General features: G+C 40.8%; 1 protein-coding gene across 1 annotated transcript in view; it reads right to left on the reverse strand.

Annotated features, from left to right (window-relative positions):
* Positions 1–977, reverse strand: part of LOC109920704 (protein FAM163A) — a 126,690-nt gene extending 125,713 nt beyond the window's left edge. Inside the window, exon 1 of the mRNA XM_048602355.1 lies at positions 916–977. The gene's annotated coding sequence lies outside the window, so the exon portion shown is untranslated. The remainder of the gene's footprint in view (positions 1–915) is intronic.
* Between the last annotated feature and the right edge of the window lie 24,410 nt (positions 978–25,387).

Consider the following 25,387-nt stretch of genomic DNA (forward strand, 5'->3'; position numbering starts at 1 on the left):
GCTTTTGTAGGACGCAGATGGATTCTATGCCGCCCCCGAGAATCCTTTGTAATTATGCCTGACTTCTGCTATAAGTCCTGATGCCACATTGGGACCCTCCTGATTGGGGATCCCCCATATCAGGACTGATTGCAGAGGCAGTAATGCAACCATTAGAATGGACAGTGCTCCACAATCCATTCCAAACTCTGGGTCCACTATGTCGATGATGCCTTTGGGATTATCAAACACACAAGACTAGAAGAAACCCACCAACACATAAACAACATCCTCAGCGGAATAAAATTCACTAATGAAGAAGAGAACAATAACCGATTACCCTTCCTGGATGTAATGGTGGAACACAAGAACAATGGGGATCTCCAGACTGGCGTACACAGAAGGACAACACATATGGACCAGATACTTAATTACATCAGCAACCACCCCAAAACCCATTAGGACAATATTCAAACGGGCCACAACACACTGCAGCAACCTGGAATTGCATGAAGCAGAACTGGAACACTTATACGGAGTTTTTGAAAGGAATGGATGCCCAAAAAGTACAATCCGCCGTGATATTGGAGAATTTTGCCCACCACTTTGAAATATCATATCACTATTGATCAATCAACATACTCATTGAACATTCTAATAGTCATGGAACTGATATTGGTGCCTAGCACCACGAGCCTACCATTCTGTAAAATACTGCAATTCACAAAACTCGATCTTTGTCACATCTATTTCCTGTTTTACAATGCTTCTACACAAATAGTAATGCTTGGCTGATCCATCTTTATATCAATGTTTACGTGCAAGGGCAGAGCCCACAAAGAAGACCTGTCTGCATTCATTTCATGCTTTCTCAGACATAAATCCTTGGAATCCCCGCATTCATTCTCTCCATAGCTGGTGCTGCGGTTTTCCTACCTTCCCAACAATTGCTCAGATTATTTCCTTATACTCCTGCTCTGCAGAGGTTGGAGATTGATCTCAGTCCCCTGCAAAAGAAAAGGGAGAATTAGGATATTTTGCATCATCCGGTTTGGCACCCTGTCTAGGAACAAGCCACTTCTTGCTGAATCCATTAGTCAGGTCTACAAATGAGACATCCCATGACTTAGTCTCATATACAAATAAATGTTTGGAAAAGTCCCCACTGCTTCTAATATTCCAATAAATGAAAACTCTGTATTGGCTTCTGCTTCATTTAATTTTTTACATCAGATTTCCCAAAGCTCTGCCATCTCTAGCACTACATGACAAGATAAATATCAAGTCTATTTCAATTTATAAACCAAAACCAAAATCATTCTGTACAGCTTCTCATATTACTGTCATTATTATTTTGCTTGCCTCAATTTTTAGTCCCAAGTCCCTCAATTTGTCTCCTTCTTTAAGACACTCTTTCTGCCCTAACACTGACTTCTATTTTGATTTTATTTGATTAGGCTTCGCTGAAGCACTTTGAGATGTTTTTACTATGTAAAAGATGCTGCATAAGGATGAGTTGCTGTTTGAGATTTATCCTGTCACCTTTTATCATTTGGACAAAGTCACATCAATTTTCATTACCATTCGCCTCACACACTTCCCATTTCCCTTCGTCAGGTTGAACATCCAAGACATGTGTTTGAACATGAACTCTATCTACTTTCACTATTTGCTTTCTGCTGTCTTTCCCATTTTCTGTGTTTTTTTTCCCTTTACATTTCACTCTTTTCTTTGTGATATTTTATATTAATCACTGTCAAATCTTTCCACCAGAATTTCAACAAAATTGCATACAATTTCAACCCTCTCCAACAATTGTGCACATGCGTCCATAGAACAAGTCTTAGTTAAATGATAAGTTAGTTAACGATAAATTCAGGATATCCGTATTTTTCAGCCACCACAAGCTACTCTGAATTCAAAAGTAGCGTGTTCATATGATCATTCAAAGTCTTCTGCATTTTGCTTTTCTGTCCACATTGCTTCATTCAATTGACTGCACAATCCTTTCTTTCCATGGAAGTAGAAGTGTCTCTGAGTTATCTCCAGATTCTCACCCTTTGGGAACATATCAGGTTCCACACTTCTCCAAATTGTAATGCCATTCTGTGCTAGTGGCAGGTAACATCTGTGCCTCACAAATGCCAGGCAATGAGCATCTCCAATTAGGAATAACCTAACCACCACCCCTTGACTTTCAACAGTGTTACTATCACTGAATACTCCACTATCAACATCCTGGGGGGTTATCATTGACCAGAAACTCAACTGGAACTGCTATATAAATACAGTGGCTACAAGAGTAGGTCGGAGGCTTGGAATACTGCAGTGAGTAACTCCCCAGAGCCTGCTCAACATCGATGAAACACAAGTCAGGAGTGCAATGGAATACTCCCCACTGGCCTGGATGGGTGTAGCTCCAACAACACTGAAGAAGCTTGACATCAGCCAAGACAAAACAGCCCACTTGATTGGCACCACATCCAAAAGCATCCACTCCCTTGACCACCGACACTCTGTGGCTGTAGTGTGTATAATCTACAACATGCACTGCAGAAATTCATGTTAGATCCTTAGATGGCACTTTCCAAATCAACAACCATTCCATCTAGAAGGACAAGGGCAGGGGAACACCACCACAGCCAGCTCCCCTCCAAGCCACTCCCCTCCTGACTTGGAAATACGTCACTGTTCCTTTACTGCTTCTGGGTCAAAATCCTGGAATTCCCTCCCGAGTGGCATTGTGGGTCTACGTGCAGCACATTGGCTCAAGACAGCAGCTCACCACCACCTTCTCAAGGGCAAACAGGAGCAAGCAATAAAAACTAACCAGCAATGGCCACATCCCAAGAGAGAATAAAAACAAAATCCATGTTCTCTTGAGAAGACCTAATGTTTGGTGACTGACGGATGTATTTTATATCAGACTGATCTCTAGACTGATTATCTAGAATGGTGCCGGGAAATGACCAGCACCAACAAGAGAAATTTACCCATCTTTCATTGGCATTCTTTGCTAAGTCCTCCACTATCAACATTCTGGAAGATATCATTAATCAGAAACTTTACTTGTTTCACCATATTTATTTGTTTATATAAATATGACAGTTTCAAGAGTAGGTCAGAGGCTAGGAATTGGGCAGTAAGTGATTCACCTCAGGACTCCCCAAAGCCTGTCCACCATTTACAAAGCACAAGTCAGAAATCTGATGGAATATTTCCCCTTTGCCTGGATGAGTGCAGATCCAACAACATTCAAGGAGCTCAACACCATCCAGCCTGCTTGATTGGTACCACATCCATCATCTTAAATATTCACTCCCTCTACCACTGACGCTCAGTAGCAGCAGTGTGTACCATCTATAAAATGCATTGCAAAACTCACCAAAGCTCCTTCAATAGCATCTTCCAAATCTGTGACATCTACAGCCTAGAAGGACAACATACATGAGAAAGCCACCACCTTCAAGTTCCCTTCCAAACCACCCATCACTGAGACTTGGAAATATATTGCTGTTTTTCAGTGTCCACTGGATCAAAGTCCTGGAATTCCCTCCTTAATAGTTTTGTGTTGTATCTCTAACCAGTAGACTATAGTAGTTCAAGAATGTGGTTCATCAACACCTTTCCAAGAGCAATTAAAAATTGGTAACAAATGCTAACCTAGCCAGCAATGCTCACATCCCATGAAAGAACACTTAAAACAGAAGGACTGTTGCAGAAAATCTTGTATTCAGTCTCTGCTTATGCATTCAGTTAGAGGATCTAGATGCAAATCAATGGGCTCTCAGGCTCTAACTGAACAGTAGTCACAGATGTAAGAGATAAAATTAAGCCCAGCTGTAAATTAGAGATAGTAAGAACTGCAGATGCTGGAGTCAGAAATAACACAGTGTGGATCTAGAGGAACACAGGTCAGGCAGCATCAGAGGAGCAGGAAAGTTGACATCTTGGGTTGGGACCCTTCTTCAGAAATGGGTCCCGACCCAAAACGTCAACTTTCCTGCTCCTCTGATACTGCTTGGCCGGCTGTGTTCCTCCAGCTCCACACTGTGTCAGCTCTAAATTATGTTGTTGCAAAGCTGAGGTTATATATTTGGGCCTGAAAGGGTTAATAGTGAGAAGTACAATAATTACTGCCCAATATGATGATGTCCTGTGGACTCATGGGCACGACAGCTTAAGGTCTTGAAGGGGTAAGCCTCAACATCGGGTCCTCCTCAGAATCTCTGGAACAATGTCTCTCATATTAATGTAACTAGTTGATAATTTGAAATAAACTAAATCTTGTTAATTACAGTAGATTGTTTTAGCTCGACCAGGAAGTGTTTTTCCTCTACCACACTAGACCAGTCAGCCCTGTAGTTTCCTACAATGAAAGAGGATGGTGAGCAGCAGATTATACTGTTTAGTGAGCTGGCATGGTGATACAACATGTACCACACAAAGCCTTCACTGTCTATTGCACAAGTGAAGACCTCCAGACTGGCATGAAGTCTTCATGTACACATTTATCCTTAGGCTGACTTATTGCTCTTGTGTTCTAGGTAATCCCTGAATTCCCAGAATGGGAATTGGAGCCATCTTTCTGCCTTCATTGAAGATTCTAACTTCATTATCATTCCTCCATCTTGATTTCACTTCATGATGTATCTGCTTGCCTCAAAATACCCTCCAAGTTTCTCAGCTGCCTTGCGTGTTCTCCAGTTTCTCTCTGATCTTCCTTCATGTATTTATTTTTTATTCTTTATTCTTTCGTGGCACTGTCAAGATCAACATTTATTTACCATCCCTAATTGCTCTTAACCTTGACATTTCATGCGGCAGTTACAAGTCCACTACAATGTTAGAGCCTGTAGTCGCATTTAGGCCAGGCCAGGTAAGGATGGCAGATTCCCTTCCTGAAATGATTTTAGTGAGTCAGATGTGTTTTTACAATTTTGTAGAATTCATGCTGCCCTTTTGACTCATCTTCTTCTCACCTCATCCTGTTCCTGCTAAACTGCTGGCTATCCAGCTTCCCAACCTGGACCCAATGCTAAGGGGTGTTGTAAATGACTTCACCTCTCAGCGTTGTCCCTGTTTCAAAACTGCTGTCAACAACCCTTTCCCCTCAATCCTTTCTCTGTAAATAACTAACCTATATTCAGTCTCCTTCTACAAAAAGTGCTCTCCAGAAGCTTTGCGTTGGAATCTCTCCAGTCTGACTTCCACCTCCACTGCAGCTCTGAGAAAGTCTTATTCAATGTCATGAAGGTTATCGGTGATTGTTATCTTGGTGAACAATCGTCCAAATGCTGCAGGACCTTTTTGCAGCCCTTGACAAGTGGCCAACTCCTCCAATGTCTCATCGTTGCTGCACAGTTCACTTTAGACTGGACACACCGGGACATTTTCCACTGGAGCATAAGAAATTTAGGGATGACCTTATAGCGGTTTATAAAGTCATGAGGGGTATAGATAAGGTGAATGGCAGGTGTCTTTTCCCTAGGGTGGGGCATTTCAAGACTAGACAGCATATTTTTAATGAGACAAGAAAGATTAAAAAAAACATGATGGACAATTTTTATACAAAGAACGTGGTTTGCTTGTGGAATGAACTTCCAGAGGAAGTGGGTAGGCTTACAACGTTTAAAAGACATTTAGATCAATACATAAATAAGAAATGTTTGGGCCAAGCACAGGCAGGTGGGACTGACTTAGTTTAGGTTTATGGTCAGTGTGGACTGGTTGGGCCGAAGGGTCTGTTTCCATGCTGTATGATTCTATAACTCTATAACTGTGTTGTTTGTTTCTACACTCTACCCATTCATATGCAGAGCAGCCAACCTGCCTGTCTGGTATCCTGTCCTAGGCAACTCAAATTTTCTCACCTTACATTTTGTGAAGACCAAAATAATTGGTGCTAGTCTGAGCCCATGAACACTTTTTCCTCACTCCACTCCATGGCCATCGTCTCAGTTTGCAGGCAATTACTTTCAACCTATTTATGTTTTATTTGTACATGTGGACATCATTTGCTTGGCTAGCATTTACTGCCTATCCTTAATTGCCCAGAGAGCAGTTAAGGGCAACTACACACTTGTAGGCTATACTATATGAGGATGGTAGATTTCCTTCCCTAAGAGACATTAGTGAACTCAGTGGGCATTTATTATAGTGGTTAATGGGCCACCATTAGGCGAGTTTTTACATTCCAGATTTTTATTGAATTCAGATCTTATCACCTGCCATGATGAGATTCAAATACGTGTCCCCAGAACATTAGTCTGTGATTCTGGATTGCAAATCCGGAGATATTACCACAGCTGAGCTGAGCTTTCAATTCCATATTGTCAGCTCAATCCATGTATACTTCATGCCATAATTTCACACCATTGACCAGAAATGGAACTGGACCAGCCCTATAAATACTGAGGCTACAAGAGAAGATCAGAGGTTAAGAATTCCCTCACTTCCTGATTCCTGAATGCCTGTCCAACTCCTACAAGGCACAAATCAGGATAATAATATTAGGACTTGATATCACATGGATCTGATGGAATCCAGCTACTGCTTTAAACCTTCTCTGTGTCTTTGTCACTGTGAAATTAAATGTCATGATTGGCCACATATCCCTATCTCCATGAAAAATTCATTGGAAACTCAGCTGTCGTGAGGTATTCTGCAGCAAGTCCCACTCACTCAATTCGTTTGTTCTTCCTGATTATCACTGCTTTCTGGTCCCAAAATATCTCAGATTGAGATTTCTTATTGACATGGATACATTCTTTGTAACTTTGCTCTCTCCTTTTCTGTGAACTCTGTAAACCCTCTCTAACAGCTCTATTTCATTAACTTTGACTTGTGAATATCCTTCTCTTTCTGCACATTTTTGGTGGCAATTTCAGCCATCTGTGCTCTATGTTTGGATCCCCTTTGCCTTCAATTTCCTCTCCTCCTTTAAATTCCGTTTTCAACCCAACTCTTTGATCACAATATTCAGTTTTATATCTAATATCGCTTTCTTTATCCCAGCAATCACTTTCTGATAGAGTCATAGAGTCATACAGCACGGAAACAGTCCATGCTGAACTTAATCCCAAACTAAACTAGTTGCACCTGCCTGCTCCTGGCCCATATCTTTCCAAGCCTTTCCTATTCATGTACTTATCCAAATGTATTTTAAACATTGTAATTTGTACCCCCATCCACCATTTCCCCAGGATGTTCCTTCCACACACGAACCACCCTCTATGTAAAAAATGTGCCCCTCATGTCTTTTTGAAATCTTTCTCCTCTCACCTTAAAAATGTGTCATCAGTCTTGGGAACCCCCATCCTAGGGAATAGACGACTACCATTAACTCTATCTGTACCTCTCCTTATTTCATGAACTTCAATAAGATTGCCTTTCAATACGCTCCAGTGAAAAAATTCCCAGCCTATCCAGCCTTTCTTTATAACTCAAACCTTCCATTTATGGTGACGTCCTGGTACATCTCTTGTGAACTCCCTCCAGCTTAATGAGATTCTTCCGATAACAGGGCGACCAGAACTGGACACAATTTTCCAGATGAGTCCTCACCAATGTCCTGTATTTTCCAGTTGAAGAGTATATATAAAATGTGGAGGTTCTTGGTTTGCGGGCAAGTTTAACATCCATTTTCTGCACAGTAAGGATCCCATACCTTGAGCAGGTCATCTGTTGGGGTGATTACTTTTCTGGACTTGGATATTGGTAGGAGACTTCTGTTCATGAAAGAATATCATGGAATCTTTCGTGTCTAATTGAACCATCTAAACATTTAGAAATGGCTTCCATCTAATGAGCATGGGTCAGAACTCCAAAGCACTTTGGACATTTTTAACATGTAATTTCAAAATATCTTTTGTTAAAAAGGGCCACGCAAACAAAAATGTCGACATGTATTGCTTAAGTGGCTGTCTAGAAAGAGCGTGAACATGGAATATCAAACCTAAAGCTGTGAAAGGAGCTTCAAACAACAGTCCCTCACAGTGGGAAAAGCTGGCAGATCTCTTGTGACTCCATAGGTAATGAGGGGCTCAACTGTCTTTGAAGAGTACACAAGGTCAGTGATTTAACAGCTAGTTTCAGCACTACTGGGGTGTGCTCATGGGACTGAGTGGCCTCAAGTACCCCTGTGTATCAGTCACAGTTCAAACATTCGTGTCCTCTGAATGTGACAGTCAAACAACTGTCCGTTGTATTTCAGGTAATGAGACTCTCGTACTTTGTGTGCTAGAGGTTAGCTAGCTAGCAAGCCGGATGAAAAGAAATAGGAGAACAAAGACTCTCTCTCTCATTCTAAACGCTGGAATACAGTCATGGTCAAAAAGGATCAGAACATCAAAATCTCAACTAGTCTGCAAAACTAAGTCTCTTGAAATTGCCTGTTAACTACCAACATCAATACAACCAGTAACAGCAACTGGACTGACCGTAATTTACAACTATCCACTTTTCACAAACAATTTAAAGACTGAACTGTATTTCTTTGTAACTTTCGTCTTTTTGGACTCACCCCTTATTTCTAATTTGTGTGTATGTGTGTTGCTTTACCAGTTCTTCTCTCATTTATTAATTCATAAATTCATTCTGCATTAATTCAAGCATGCTTAGTTAAATTAGCTCCTTTGAAAACATAATCTCATTTGGCTCTGGGAGAAAGGTGCCCATACGGGCGGCACTGTGCCTCAGTGGTTAGCACCCCTACCTCAAAGGGTCAGAGACTTAAATTCAATTCCAGTCTTGAGTGACTGTCTGTGTGGAGTTTGCACGTTCTCCCTGTATCTGTGTGGGTTTTCTCCCACTGACCAAAGATATGCAGTTTAGGTGGATTGGCCATGCCATAGTATCCAGGTATGCCTAGGCCAGCTGGATTAGCTTTGGGCAATGCAGGATGACAGAGGTAGGATAGGAGGTGGGTCTGGGTGGGATGCTATTTGGATGGTTGGTGTGGATTTGATGGACCAAATTTCCACACTGTAGGGTTTCTATGAAGGGAAGGGATGCATATTTAAAAGAACATTGTGAACAACTGAGGGCATGGGTGAATAAATAAGGGGAACCAGTTCATCTGCCCTCACCCAGGAGCTTAGCTACTTGGGGTATCCCATCTGTAACCGTGACCAGTTGGGGAACATCATCCAGGGTTTCAGCATAACACTGCATCATGATTGGAGGATGGGAACGTAACGAGTTGCCAGTGTTCTCCATTTCTGCATTTTAGCGCTCTCAAAATAGTTTGTGGAAATACAGTTAAAATAGAATTTGGTCTTCATCATTGCAATTCAAAATGGAGGGCTACAGATTTGATTTTTTTGACCTTTCTTGGTTTTGCTCTTAATTGTACTGGCTGCCTGCTACATCAAATTCAGGAAAGACTGAACATTGAATCATTACCAAGGTCTTCTTATGAAAACCGGCATCTAGGCACATATAGACAGGCAAAAAGTAGAAACAAACCACATCAAGAAGCATTGAACCCTGATGAACTTTATTCCAAGATCTTAAAGGAAGTCACTAGCGAGAGAGAGAAATTATCTTTCGTGTTACTAAACTCCCTTGATACATGGAAGATTCCATTAGATTGGAAGATAACACATATATAAAAGGAGACAGACAGCAAGAAACTACTGGCTTAATATCTGTCACAGGGAAATTGTTAGAAGGTTTTATTGAAGAAGTTATGGGAGGGGACTTGCTTGAGTTCGAGGTAAGCAATAAAAGTCAACATGGTTTTATGAAAGTAGAATCGTGTTTAATCCATTTATTGGTGTTTTTTTGAAGAAGTAACATGCTCTGTGGATAAAGGGGAACTAGCAGATGTACTGCACTAAGCTTCCAGAAAGCAGTTGATAAGGTGCTACATTAAGAGCTGTTGCGGAAAATAAAACTTCAGAATGTATGTGGTAGCAAATTGGCCTGGGTAGAAGATTGACTGGTTGACAGGAAGCAGAGAGTAGGCATAAATGGGTCTTTTTCATGTTGGCAAGATGTAATGATTGGTGTGCCACAGGGTTTGGTGCTCAAGTGTTTACAGTTTATATAAATGATTAGATGAAGGGACAGAAGGTAAGGCTGCTAAATTTGCTGATGGCACAAAGCTAGGGAGAAAAGTGATGTCTGAAGAGGCTAGAAATTGATATCAATAGGTTAAATCATTGGGCAAAGAGTTGACAGAGTATAATGTGAAAAAATGTAAAACTGACAGTTTAGTAGGGAAAAAATAGACAGAAGCATTTTGTCTCAGTGTTGAGAGATCGTAGAACTTTCAGTTAAAAAAACAATCTGGGTGATTTAGTGCATGAATTGCATAAGATTAGTCCAAAGGTACAACAAGTAATTAGACAAGATAATGGACTGTTACCATTTTTTGCTTGCTCTCTCACTTGTAGTGTTACCAACTCTGGTTGAAACATAAAAACATAGAAATATAGAAGATAGGAGCAGGAGAAAGCAATTAGACCCCTCGAGCCTGCCCTGCCATTCAAGATGATCATGGCTGATCATTGAGCTCAATACCCTAATCCCATATCCCTTGATTCATTTATCTACAAGTCCTATCACTACCTCCTTCTTGAAAACACAAATTATTTTGACCTCAATCACTTTCTGTGGTAATGAATTCCACAGGCTCACTGCTCTCTGGGTGAAGAAATTTCTCCTCATCTCAATCCTAAAAGGTTTACATCTTATCCTTAAACTGTATCACCTAGTCTGGAGTCCCCACCATCAGGAACATATTTCCTTCATCTAACCTGTCTAGTCCTGTTAGAATTCTAGGTTTCTAGGAGATCCCCCTTCATATTTGTAAATTCCAATGAATTGAATCCTAACCAACTCAATTTCTCCTCAAATGTTAGTCCTGCCATCTCAAGAATCAATTTAGTAAACCTTTGTTGCACTCCCTCTACAGCAAGAACATCCTTCTTCAGATTAGGAGACCAAATCGGTACACAATATTCCAGCTGTGGCCTCACAAATGCCTTGTACAACTGTAGAAAGACATCCTTGTTCCTGTACTCTGGTCCTCTCACTGTGAAGGCCAAAGTACAGTTTGCCTTTTTTATTGTCTGCTGCACCTGCATGTTTACTTTCAGGCACCCAGGTCTTGTTGAACATTCCCCTCTCTCAATTTATTGCCATTCAAATAATAATCTGCCTTCCTATTTTAGCTGCAAAAAATGAATAACCTTATATTTATCCACACTATGCTGCATCTGTCATGCATTTGCCCACTCATTCAGCCTGTCCAAATCACACTGCAACATCTCTGCATCCTCCTCACAGCTCACTCTTTCACCCAGCTTTGTGTCATCTGCAAATTTTGAGATATTACATTTAGTTCCCTCGTCTAAATCATTAACATATATTGTGAATAGCTGGGGTCCTAGTACCGATCCCTGCTGTATTCCACTAGTCACTGCCTGCCATTCAGAAAAAGACTCATTTATTCCTAATCTTTGTTTCCTGTCTGCTAACCACCTTTCCATTCAACTCAATAAGCTACTGCCAATCCCATGCAGTTTACTTTTACACAGTAATTCTTTTTGTAGGACTTTGTCAAAAGCCTTCTGAAAGTCCAAATAAACCATATCCAGTGGCTCCCTATGTCAACTCCACTCATTACAATCTCAAAGAATTCCAGTAGATTTGTCAAACATGATCTCCCTTTTGTAAATCCTTGCTGACTGTGTCTGATTCTACCATTGTTTTCTAAACCCTCTGCTATAACATTCTTCAGAACTGATTCTAGCATCTTCCCCACGAATCACACCAGACTATCTTGTCTATAATTCCCTGTGTTTTGTCTACTTCCCCTTTTATATGGCGAGGTTACATTAGCTACCCTCCAATCTGTAGGATCTGTTGTAGAGTCTAAAGAACCTTGGAAGATGACCACCAGTGCCTCCACTATTTCTAGGATCACTTCCTTAAGATCCCTAGGATGTAGACTATTAGGCCCCGAGGATTTATCAGCCTTCAATCCCAGCAATTTCTCCAACACCATTTCTCTACTAACTCAGGTTTGTTTCAGTTCCTCCATCTTACTAAACCCTGTGCTCCCCATCATTTCCAATGTGCTATTTGTGTCCTCCTTTGTGAAGACAGAAGTGAAGTATGAGTTTGGTTTGTCAGCCATTTCTTTGCTCCCTATTATAAATTCTCCTGTCCCTGATTGTAAGGGGCCTGCATTAGTTTTTACCAATCTTTTTCTCTTTAATATTCATTGAAACTACAGGTTGGATGCATTTCTGATCAGTACATGACTAGGTGTCAGCCTTTGCCCTGCCCTTTATCCTGTCTCCAACACTTTAATAAATTGCATCATTTAAAGAAAATGAAACAAAACATCACTGAATTGTTTTCCCCTATTTTTTTTTGTCCTGGGATGCTTCTAGCAGCATCCAGGAGATTGATCAGTGGTTCCTGGAAACTTTAGGACAATCCTGCATCCTCACAGCTTGAACATTTTCTGGAGAAGGAGAGGGTCAGAGGTCAGATGCTAAGTTCCTGTCCGACAAGAAGGGCAACCTGCGAATGTCCAGCCATTCCAGATAGTCTACTGAGAGATGAGCTTCAGCAGTTGTTTGTAAGACTAGACCATACAAGCTTTGTATGTGCCAGTACTGAAATTAAACAAAAGGATCAGCATGGCAACCAGTTCAGAAACCAGGGGAAACCAGTGCCATTTACTGTTCTTTATGGTCATGAGAAGCAAGGTAACTAATATTTTTCACTTTATAATTGATTTGATTTCAATAGCCTTCCAGCATCGTTGCATCAGGATGCTTACACTGAAATCATTTCCAAATTCTAAACTCAAGCGCTGACAATATAAAGTTGGCCAAGTCCCAGTAAAGCGTCAGAGAACGAGAAAGTACATGTGATGCTATCACTGGAGCTTCTAATGACTCATGTCTCAATGTCTTTGTCTGCCACAAAGTTCATTATTTTCTCTAAATGGGTTAGTGGCTCAACTACCTCCATTAGAATAGTGGACAGGTGATTTGATATGAACGTGTTAATTGTATTTACATCAATCTCAAATAGACAATTTACAGGATCCAGAAATGTGACGATATCAAAATCCCTCGAATTACAGCCGAGACAATCTGAATGGAATCATTTGTAATTTGACTCTGTCCAAATACATGATCAAATTTATCTCCCACAATTTAATCACTTCCCCTTTGTTGCAAAATGGAGTCCAGTGACACTGTATCACTGAATTGTGGAATTTTTTTTGCACTGCACGAAGCTGGGAATGACAGTTTCCTAAACATTACACATATTCTGTATGTAAATGCCCGTAAACCTAACTGCATTTCAGGCATTCCATTCAACCTCACAGTTCTTTTCAATGGATCCTTATTTTGAAATTCCCGTTCTCCTTTTTTGCTGAAGATTTGTCATGGCCCTTGGAGCTGATGAATGCAATATGTCTCTGTTATTATGATCTAATTATTGAATGAATGTGTTCCTGCTCAGATAGTGCTAATGATTTCCTCTCTTCCTGTAGCTGTCCAAATCTCAGCCATAGAATGGAGTTGTCTCATGGTGATGATGAGGTGGGAAGGCCATTCAATTGGGCAAAGTGGAGGTACATCCATTCTCCATTATCAAGGGAAAGACATGGATCATAATAAGTTTAGACAGGGGTTTGTTGATGCTTTTGGGGCATGTCGATATTAAGAAGGAGGTAGTGTTGGGTGTCTTGAAAAACATTAACGTAGATAAATCCCAGGATACTGAAGAAGACAGTGGGAGATTTTTTGAGGCCTTCATGGAGATCTTTGTATCCTCTTTAGCCACAGGCAAGGTCCCAGAAGACTGGAGAATAGCCAATGTTGTTCTTTTGTTCAAGAAGGGCAACTTGGATAATCCAGGAAACGATGGATTAGTGAGTCTTATATCAGTTGTAGAGAAATGAATGGAGAAGGTTCTTAGGGACAGGATTCATTTGCATTTGGAAAAGAATGGACTTATTAGCGATAGTTGGCTAGGCTTTATGCAGGGGAGGTCTTGTACCACAAACTTGATTGAATCTTTTGAGGAAGTGACAAAGATGATTGATGAAGGTAAGGCAGTGGATGTTGACTACATGGACTATAGCAAGGCCTTTGACAATGTCTTTTATGGTATACTGGTCTAGAAGATCAAATCACATGGAATCCATGATGAGTTGGCAAGGTGGGTAAAAAATTGGCTTGACCAAAGAAGACAGAGGGTCATTGTGAAAGGATGTTTTTCTGATTGGAGGTCAGTGACCAGTGTTGTTAGACGAGGACCAGTGCTGGGGCCTCTGTTGTTTGTAATACATGTAGATTCATAGAGTCATAGAGGTCTACAGCATGGAAACAAGTCCTTTGGCCCAACATGACCATGCTGCTCAGTTTTTAGTATTAAACTATTCCCATTTACCTGTGTTTGATCCATATACCTCCACACCTATCCCTTCCATGTATTTGTCTAAATGTTTCTTAAATGACAACATTATAAATGATTTGGATGAAAATGTAGATGGCCCAGTTAGTAAGTTTGCAGATGATGTGGAAATTGGTGGAGTTGTAGATAGTAAGGAAGAATATCAAAGAAAGAAGCAGGATAGAAATCAGCTGGAAAGTTGGGCAGAGAAATGGCAGATAGAGTTTAATCTGTACCAGTGTGAGGTGATGCATATTGGGAGTCAAATACAAGCGGAAAGTATACAGTAAACGGCCAGATCCTTAGTAGCATTGCTATACAGAGGGATCTTGGGTCTAAGTCCATGGCTCCCTGAAAGTGGCAACACAAGTGAATAAGGTAGTAAAGAAAGTGTATGGAATGCTTGCCTTCATCATTGCATTGAGTATAAAATTTGACAAGTCAAGGTGCAACTGTACAAGACTTTGGCCAAGCCATATTTGGAGTACTGTGCGCATTTCTGGTCACTGCACTGCAGTAAGGACGTGGAAGCTTTGGAGACCATGCAGAAGAGGTTTACCAGGATGCTGCCTGGATTGGAGTGTATTAGCTATAAGAAGAGACTGGACAAACTTAGATTGTTTCTGCAAGAGTGTTAGAAGTATATATAATTATGAGGGGCATGGATAGGGTGGATAATTGGAGTGTCTTCCCAAGGGTATAGATGTCAAATACTAGGGGGCATAGGTTTAATGCGAGAGGGGGAAAGTTTAAAGCAGATGTGCGAGGAAAGTTCTTTAGACAAAGGGTGGTAGGTGCCTGGAATCAGGGGAGGTGGCTGAAAATACAGTAGCAAAGTTTAAGAGGCATTTAGTCAAATGCATGAACAAGCAGGGAATAGAGGGATATGGATCATGTGCAGGCAGATGGGATTAGTTTAGAATAGCATTCATGATGGACACAGACATAGTGGGCTGACAGACCTGTTCCTGTACTGTACTGTTCTATGTTTTATCAGTGCCTCCTCCGTAGATACAATACCATGGTGTAACCTCTACCACCGATCACTAGATATACCAAATGAAAGTGTAGACAATGGATGATTGATGAGTGAAATATCTCAAAGAACTCTTACCCATTACCACATACTGGGAAAGGTGACAAATACTGTAAGGCACAGGGCTGGTGATCCGGGAAAAAGCACATAGTGACATTTGTGTGGATCTGATCCCCACCGCAAGGAGAAGAAATCCAGAAGACCCAGAGGGAAAGGAAAAGAAAATTCGAGCAAGTGAGTTTACCACTTTAGCATTACCACTTTAGAAAGACTTAGACAATTAGAGGCTAAGGCATTATTACTGAGAGAGAGAGATAGACAGGAAAAGTCATAGGAGCAGGAAAGTAAAGGCCAAGTCAGCACTGGAAAGGTAAACTTTCATTCAGAAGCTTGTAAGTAGCCCTTGGGCAAGCTAAGAAAAGAGAGAAAAGCCAGCCAGACTAAGAAAATACAAGAACATTAGCAAAGGAAGCTCTCCAAGAAGCAAATGGATGTCCAGGAAGTAACGTTAAATATTCCTAAGGCACAAGGGAATAACTTTATGAAAAATGGTGCAGAGACCAGAAAGGCAAGGCAAGGGAGTGAAAAAGAAAATGAGCATCGTCATCATTGACATTAATCTCCATGAAGCACAGTGAAAGGGCCAGAAAATAATATTAGACCAGGTCTGCAGAATCAGAAAAGCTTTAGAATGTACTTAAGCTGAAAATGAGCAAATTCAAAGACATCATTGTGAAGAGTTGAATAGAAGAAGAAAAATCAAGAAAGACTAAAGAATTAAAAGGACCAGGACTCAAATTAAGCCACAATTTTGGTGGGATTCTTTATAAAAGATGCATCAGGGAACTTTATTTATAAATTTGTAAAGAAGAATGTGCCTGCTTTTTATAGACTGTGAAAGATGGGAAAATGTCCATTTTGCCCACGAAGAAAGGAAAACTTGATCTAGGATACAGAAGAGGGAATGGGTAGCTGCCATTTTGAGCATTCAAATGGGGAAATCCTGAAGAATGTAGGAAAATCAAGTGAGCAGTACAAAGATATGGTATTACGAACAGATTAAATGAAGCTTGAAAGCTATAGGGCACTACAGAGCAGCGAGTAATGTAATTGAAAGCTTTATTGAAAAATGTAATACAGTCTTACAGTGATAGTTTAAAAAATGGCAAATAGAGGGTATGCTGCAAAATGTCTAGCAAGATCTACAATAATAGAATCACTACATTGTGGAAGCAGGCCATTTGGCCCATGGAATCCATACCAACCCTCTGAACATCCTACCTAACCCCAACCCCCTACCCTAACCCAGTGATCCTGCATTTCCCATGGCTAATTCATTTAGCCTGCATATCCTTGGACACAATGGGCAATTTGGCATGGAAAATCCACCTAATCTACATATCTTTGGACTGTGGGAGGAAACCAGAGCACTCAGAGCAAATGCACACAGGCACAGTGCGAATGTGCAACCTCTACACAGACAGTTGCCCAAGAATGGAATTGAACCTAGGTCCCTGGCACTGTGAAGCAGCAGGGCTAACCACTGAACTACCATACCGTAATAGAATTTCAAACAGTCTTCACCAATACAAGAATACATGTTTAAGGAGCAGCATGTTGTAATCAATACAGTGATGATTCAAATTTAAAACTCCTTTCCAATAATAAGCTCAGCATGTTGAGAAGAAATGGAAAAAAAGTATAATACTACCTAACAGATTCAAAGCCAGAGAAAGACCATGCACAACAAAAGATGGAGGTGACAATGTTTAAGTTACAGAATTTCCTCAAAATCAGACAGCAAGTACAGAACTAGGACGCTTGTAGAGCTGCAGGAAAGGAGGTTACACACACAAACAGCTCAAAATGCTAGAGGACTCTCCATCAGAAAAAAAATCCCAAGGCATTCAGAAAGGAAAGTTATGATCCCAGCGACCCAGATTTCGCAGAACTGGTGTATGTTAATGGACAACATGTTGAGATTAAGCTTAATACAAGTGCCGAGGTCACTATCTCATCAGAGCAGTCACCATGGCTGAAGAAGCAGAAACTATAGTCTATAAAGATGAGACTACTTAGTATAGGTGGAATAACTGTATCACATGGAATGGAAGGTAGTGGAAAATGTTTGTATTGCTTGCAATCAGCAATCTTCAATTTGGAGCTCCTGACATGCACATCACAACCTTTAGGAATATACAAGGAGTTTGACAACTTTCAAGAAGGTACTTGTCCAGAAACAAACACTTATCGAATCATTCATTCAGAAGCAAGTAGGTATCGAACAACAGTGGTCTGGAAACAAACATTTGTCAAACCATTCATTCAGGAGGGAGCAGTTATTGAAACGCTGATCAAGGCACAAACTGTTGTTGACCAATTAGTCAAGTGGTGACTGATAGAAGGTTTTTTTGAGCTTCCTAGACTCATGGCCGAACTCAAACTGAAGAAAGAACTTGGTGGAAAATACCTATTATTGCCATTAAAAAAATTCACATGGCCCTACAGGAACAGTGGCCAGCAAGCCAACAGAGATGCAACCAAATTTGACAATAACCAAAGAGTAACTGACACTGCTACCATTCATCAGTAATGTGTCAAAGGACAGCCAAACCAAAACACCAATGAGTTGGCCAAAAGCACATATTTGGAGCACCAACAGCATTTCAAGATCTCAGATGATTTGCTAACACACAACAGAAGACTAGCTACTCCCTGTCAGGAAGATGTGTTGAAAAGGATACATCCGGGAGACTTAGGTGCTGGGCTTCAGTAATTGGCGTATTGCACAGAGATCTCTAAAGAGATTGAAGATCTCATAACTCGTCATGCCATGTGCAATGATAGGGGGTTGTGTGGTCAGGAAAACCCACTTGCCATCATTGAAACTTAGCAGAACCTACAAAAAGCAGTAAATACTGAGAACAAGAATGAGCAGTAAGACCCACTGGAACCCATTCCAGAATCTTCGACTGATCATCTTCAGACAATAGAACAGTCATTGCCAGTGACAAGAGTTAATGCTGGATCAGCAGCAATCTTTCAGGAACACGAGAGATTGTCAGAAAAATTCTGCTTTACTGGTTAAACACTCACAATGGATAACCGAGGATGTCGAACCTAGTCAATAACTCAAGGGTGATAGACTGTAACTGACTCTATGGGAGCCAGACAAATGTCCACACATCCAGAACACACTCAAGAAGAAGAAATGCCTGGAGGATTCTGCAAGTAAGAGGCCACTTTTCTAATTAGAAAGTGACTGCCTGATCCAGAAATTCTATAAGAGAGAAAGTACTTGTTTCAACAGAGCAGCTGTCTTCTAGGATGGGCATTCATAAGGTTAATGGTTCCACATATGATGCTATGGGGCACCCACCTGATCTAGCAGAGAAGCGTCCCTCTGCAAAAGAAAGGAGATTAATGGTCCTCCAGATAATGCAATAGACCAACTACAAGGTCTTATAAGGAATGACAGATTGCACAAAGACTATTTGAGAGCTTGACAAAGACAGTAACCAGTACCTCAAACAGTGAGAGAGAGAGAGCAAGAGAGAGAGAGAGAGAGAGAGAGAGGAGAAGGAACTTGAGCTTTTGAGAGAGACACAGCAACTTCATAAAGAATGTGCAAGAGAGTGGGTCAGCAGCTTCTGAAATAGCTTGAGAGAGCACAGAGACAGAAGCAGAACTACTTCAATCAGTACCACATACTGGTTCAAGGTGGTAAATACAACAAAGTATAGACAGGGGAACAGATACTGTTATCTGTGGCCAGGATCAAAATTCCTGAAGGCTTTTTTGTTTGCCTGATGCCTGGGTTCAGAATATCTCAGGATATCTGCAGAGGAACTTGGAGTGGGAGGGGAAAGATCCATGTTGGTCCATCTAAGTACCAATGATATAAGTAAAAAGAGGAAAGAGGCTCTGCTGAGGGAAAATGAGCAGCTATGGGCTAAATTAGAAAGCAGAACAGGAAGGTAATAATCTCAGATTACTACCTGAGCCATGAGCAAATTGGCACAGGGTGGGCAAGCTTAAAAATGTAAACTTGTGGCTCAAAGATTGGTGTGGGAGAAACGGTTCGAATTCATGGGATATTGGCAACAGTACTTATTGGGGGAAGGAGGGAACTGTTCTGATGGGACAGAGTCCATCTGAATCATACTAGGACCAGAGTCCTGACAAATCGCATAACCAGGGCTGTAGATAGGACTTTAATCTAAATGGGGTGGAGGGTAGGTGGGTTCAGTTGCATGTAAAATTGGAAAACCAAAGGGAAAAGAGAAATAGAATCACAGGTTAGTGATGGGGTTGATTGTTACCAGAAAATAAAAGGGACAGATGTATGAATGTCATATTTTATCAAGGAACCATAAAAGTGTGAGGAAATTTGAAAATACAGGTAGAACAAGGCTTTGCAACTTAATGCATGAAGCATTTGGAATAAGGTAGATGAACTGATGGCACAAATCAAGATAAATGGATATGATCTCATAGCCATTACAGAAACATGGTTACAAGATCAAAATTGTGAACTTAGAATTCAGGAATACTTGACCTTTCAGAAAGACAGGAGAGATATAAGTGGTGAGATGAAATAAGGACAGTTATGAGAAATAATTTAAACACAGACGATATTGAATCCATTTGGAAGGAGGTAAATAAAGACAACAAGGGAAAGAAGACATTGGTAGAAGTAATGAGTAGACCTCAAAACAGTTGCCACTATGTAGGAAAGGCTGTACATCAACAAAAAATAGCAACATGTAAAAAGATTAGAGCAACATTATGGGTGGTTTCAATCTTCATGTAGATTGTGTCAATTAAATTGGAAAAGACAGCTATGACAACAAATTCATAGAGTGCATTAGGGATAGTTTCTAGAGCAATATGTCATGGAGCCAACTAAGGAGTAGGCTACCATGCATCTGGTAATGATTAATGAGGCAAGTTAAATAAATGACCTCCAAGTAAAATATCCTGTAGGAAGTAGCATTCTTAACATGATAGAATTTAATATTCAGTTTGAATGTGAGAAACTTGGGTTGCAAACAACAGTGATTAACTTAAATAAAGGGGATTACGATGAAATGCCGAACATCTTAGCTAAAGAGAGCTGGGCAGACAGATTAGCAGGAATGACTGTAAGAAAGCAGTGGCAGTCACTTAAGGAGGTAATTCATGACTGTCAGCAAAAGTACATCCAAGTAAGGAAGAAAGATTCTAAGAGAGGGATAAACCAACCAGGGTTAACCAAGGAAGTTAAGGAGAGTATAAAAGAAAAAAACATAAGGAGGAAAAAGTCAGTGAAGACTGAAGACTGGGATAAATTCAGAATCCAGATATGGAGGACTAAACTGACAATAAAGACAGAGAAAATAAACTTTATGGATGAACTAGTGAGGAATATAAAAACTGATCATAAGAGCTTCTTTAAATGTAGGAAAGGGAAGACAGAGGTCAAATTGAACACAGGCCCCTTAGAACATGAATCTGGGGAGATAGTTGTGGGGAACAAGGAAAGAGCTGAGGAGTTAAACAGATATTTTGCATCAGTCTTTACAGTGGAAAATACTTTGAACATCTATTAATACTAAAGAATTCAAGGGAGAAATTAAGCACCATCCCAATAACTAGAGACAGAATATTAGACAAACTAATGGGGCTAAAGGCTGATAAGTCCCCTGGCCCTAATGTCTTGCATCCTAGAATCCTAAAAAGAGGTAGCTGTAGAGATAGTGGATGCATTGGTTGTAATTTTTCAAATATCCTTGGATTCTGAGGAAGTACCAGAGGATTAGAAAACTACTAATGTGACACCCCAATTCAAAATGGGAGGGAGGCAAAAAGCAGGTAATAATAGGCCGATTAATTAAATATCTATTGGAGAAAAAGTATTGAAATCAATTATAAAGGGAGAAATAGCAGACGATTTGGAATATCAATCCGATCAAGCAGAGTCAGTACAGCTTCATGAAAGGGAAATATTTTTAGGAAGTCTCAACCAGAGTTGATAGATGTGTTTTATTTGGACTTTCAGAAGGCATTCAACAAGTTATGTCATAAAACATAAAGCCATTAGATAAGAGCTCGGTATTGTGAAGGTAGTTTATTGTTGTGGATAGAAAATTGGCTCTCAGGCAGGAAACAACAATAATGGGTTCTTCTTCAGGTTGGTGACCTGTGACCAATGGAGTTCCACAGGGAACAGTGCTGGGGCTGAAATATATTCACAATATGTATTGATGACTTGGAGGAACAAAATGAATGCATCATAGCCAAATTTGCAGACAACACAAAAATAGGTAGAAAGGCAGGTTGTGAGAGGATTATAAACAGCTTTTAGAGAGATATTGATAAGCTTAGTTAGTGGGCAAAAAGTTGACAAATAGTATCATAGAATCCTTACAGTGCAGAAAGAGGCCATTCAGTCCATCAAATCTGTACCAATCCTCCAAAGAATTTCCCACTCAGACGCAAATCCCCACCTGTAACCCTCCATAGATGTTTTAACTTTGTTAATTTGCACATCATAAGGCAATTTTTTTTAACCATGGCCAATCTACCTAACTTGCATATCTTTGGACTGTGCAAGGAAACTGGAGCAAACCCACGCAGACACAGGGAGAATGTGCAAACTCCACGCAGATGGTCACTAAAGGCTGGAATTGAACCTGAGTTCCTGGTGCTATGAGGCAGTAGTGCTAACCACTGTTCCACCTTACTGCCCTCAAGCATTGTGCCACAGTGCTGCCCTGGAATATGGAATATAATGTTGAAAAATGTGAAATTGTTCACTTTGGTATGGAGAAGAAAAGAACAGGATATTATTTAAATGGAGAAAATCTCTAGAAAGCTGCAACACAAAAGGACTTGGGGGTAATGCACGAAACGTAGAAAGCTAGCACACAGGGGCAGCAGGTAATCAGGAAGGCTAATGGTGTGTTGGTCCCTATTTCAAGGGGGTTGGAGTGTAAGAGTAGTCTTTCTGCAACTGTGCAAGGTGCTGGTGAGACCACATCTGGAGTACTATGAGCAGTTTTGGTCTCCTTATTTAAGGAAAGGTATTGTGTCATTGGAGGCATTTTGGAGAAGGTTCACCAGGATGATCCTTGACATGGAAGGATTGTCTTATGAGCAAAGGCTAAACAGGTCAGAACTCTACTCACTGGAGTTTAGAAGAATGAGAGGTGATCTCATTGAAACATGAAGAATTCTTAAGGGGCTGGACAGGGTAAATGCTGAGAGAATGTTTCTGCTCCTGGGAGAGTCCAGGACTAGGGAGCATAGTCTCAGAATTAAGGAGTGTCAGTTTAAGACTGAGATGAAGAGGAGTTTCTGCTGTCAGAGGTTTGTGGGTCTTTGGAACTCTTTGCAACAGAGAGCTGTGGGGGTAGAGTCTTTGTGTATATTAAAACAGAGATAGGAATAAAAGGTTGTGGGGAAAGGACAGAAGAATAGATGTGAGGCATGTTAGATCTGCCATGATCCTATTGAAAGGCAAAGTAGGCTTGAGGAGCCAAACAGCCTACTCCTGTTCCTATTTCAGTCAGCTGGATGTCTGGTTTATGATGCCAATGGTGTGGCTTCAATTCCTGCACTGATTAAGGTTATCATGAAAGATTCTCCTTCTCAACCTCTGCATTTGCCTGAGGCATGGTGACCCTTAGCTTAAATCACCACCAGTTGTGTGTCTCTCAAAGAGAACAGCGCTATGGTCCGATAGGACTGTGGTGATTTTATTGTTAAATTGAACCTGCTGTCTCACAAGTGACTGTATAACTGGGTTTTAAGTCATATGGAATCATGTTATTCTGTTAATCAATACTGAGCTTATCTTCTACTGAAGATTTCGGGCATCTCTGCCAACGTGATATCGGTAACTTAGTCTTATGCCAAGATGAAGTATTGGTGGCAGTGAATCAACCCAAGGCATCCCAGAAGGTCCAAGTAGTCATGACCAGAATATTGTGTGAGTTTCCAAGGCTCAGCTGTAGTCCCATTGTGTCGTGTTATACATAAATTACTTAAGTGCAGTATAAAATTGCAAAGATTGCAAACGATACCATACTTTCTGTAATTCAGTCATGGACATGGACACCACTGGCCAACATTTATTGCCAGTCCCTGGTTACTGTTGATAAGGTGGTGTCGAGCTGCCTTCTTGAACCACTGCAGTCCATGTGCCGAGATTGACCCACAATAGTGTTAGGGAGGGAATTCCAGGAATTTGTCCCATATGACAGTGAAGTCAAATTAAGTGGTTTGGTGGGGAACTTGCATTTGGTGGTGTTCCCATATTTCTGCTGTTCCTCTGAATGGAAGAGGTCGTAGGTTTGGAAAGTGCAGTCCAAGGAACCTTGGCGAATTTCTGCAGCGTATCTTGTAGGTGGTACATACTGCTGCTCCTAAGCATAAGTGGAGGGGAGAAGATGTTTGTCGATACGTTGTCAATCAAGCGGGTTGCTTTTTCCTGGATGGCACTAAGTTTCTTGAACATGGTTGGAGCTGTACTCATCCAGGCAAGTGAGGAGTAATCCATCACGCTCCTGACTTGGATGAGTACAGAATAATGAAAATTTAGTAACTCAACTGCAAGTGGACATAAGTAATCAAGTAGAATGGATAGACGAGTGGCTGATGAACTTGAATAAGGAGAAGTGTGAATTTACTAAAGAGAATTGTGAAGTGATGTATTTGTTGGAAGGAATAGGGGGAGAGGCAATATCTATTTAATGGTACAGTTCTAAAGAGTGTGCAGGGACAAGGGAACTTGGAGGTCCATGTACGTAGATCTTTGAAAGTGACAGGACATGTTACGTAGTTAACAAAGCACATGGGTACCTGGATTTCAAAACTCACACGATCAGGTACAAAGGCAGCAACTTTTTGTCCAATCTTTGCAAAGTTCTGGTGAAGCCACATCTTTAGTATTGTGTCCAATTCTGCTTGCCACAATTTAGGAAGAGGGTTCAGAGCAGTTTAACCAGATGATTCCAGGGATGAGGAAGTTTAGTTACAAGGTGAGCTTGGTGAAGCTGGGGTTGCTCTCCTTGGAGAAAAACACTTTGAGGGTAGTGTTAATCGAGGATTACGAGAGGATCACAAATTAATTAGGTGAACAAAGAAAAGCTGTTTTCATTAGCTGACTTACAAGGGCTATGGGGAGATAAACTTGAGGTACTGGGCAAGAGAGGTGAGTGGGGGATTTGAGAATAAACTTTCTACCCAGTGACTGGTAATGATCTGGAGCTCACTGTCTCCGAGGACAGGGAAATTGGAGAAATCAACAATTTTGACAGGAATTGGAAAATCATGTTTTAAACTGTGAATGGGGCTGACTAGATTGCACTACATGGAGCCACTGTGCATCTAGTGGTCTGAATGATCTCCTTCAGTGACATTATGACTTTATGACAATCCCATTGACTGTAATTTAACACTTTCTCTCTCACTCACTCTCTCTCGCTCTCTCCCATGATGTGGTGACTGATTTGGTCCAGTTTTCGTTTCTTATGAAACAGTGACAGTCGGCGATGCGACACTGAATCTCTAAGTGGGTCATTGCGACTTGCTTTAGTTGCTAATGTTGACACGTACAACATCAAAACAGACCACAATCCATAAATTCTGTCAACACTGCGTTAAGTGGTTACGATTTATTTCTGTATTTACTTAATGAATGCAAAAGTTCGCGACCTCTCTCTTACTCCCCCAAGGATGAGCAAATGTTGTGTGGCTGTGTGCGTGCAACATAAATTTCAAAAGTCCAGCTCCCCTCAGTGAAAAACAACCCAGAAGAATGCTTGTTTATTATCAGCCTTCGAGATTGACCTGTGTGAGATTTCCTTTGAAATTCTAAGTGGATGTTTGTTGTTCTGTATTAGCAGACAGCAAGGCAATAGGAGAAAATACGTGCTGTCAAGTGCAGAAAGATAA

Source organism: Rhincodon typus, chromosome 10, assembly GCF_021869965.1.
Source record: "Rhincodon typus isolate 14 chromosome 10, sRhiTyp1.1, whole genome shotgun sequence".
Taxonomy (NCBI): domain Eukaryota; kingdom Metazoa; phylum Chordata; class Chondrichthyes; order Orectolobiformes; family Rhincodontidae; genus Rhincodon; species Rhincodon typus.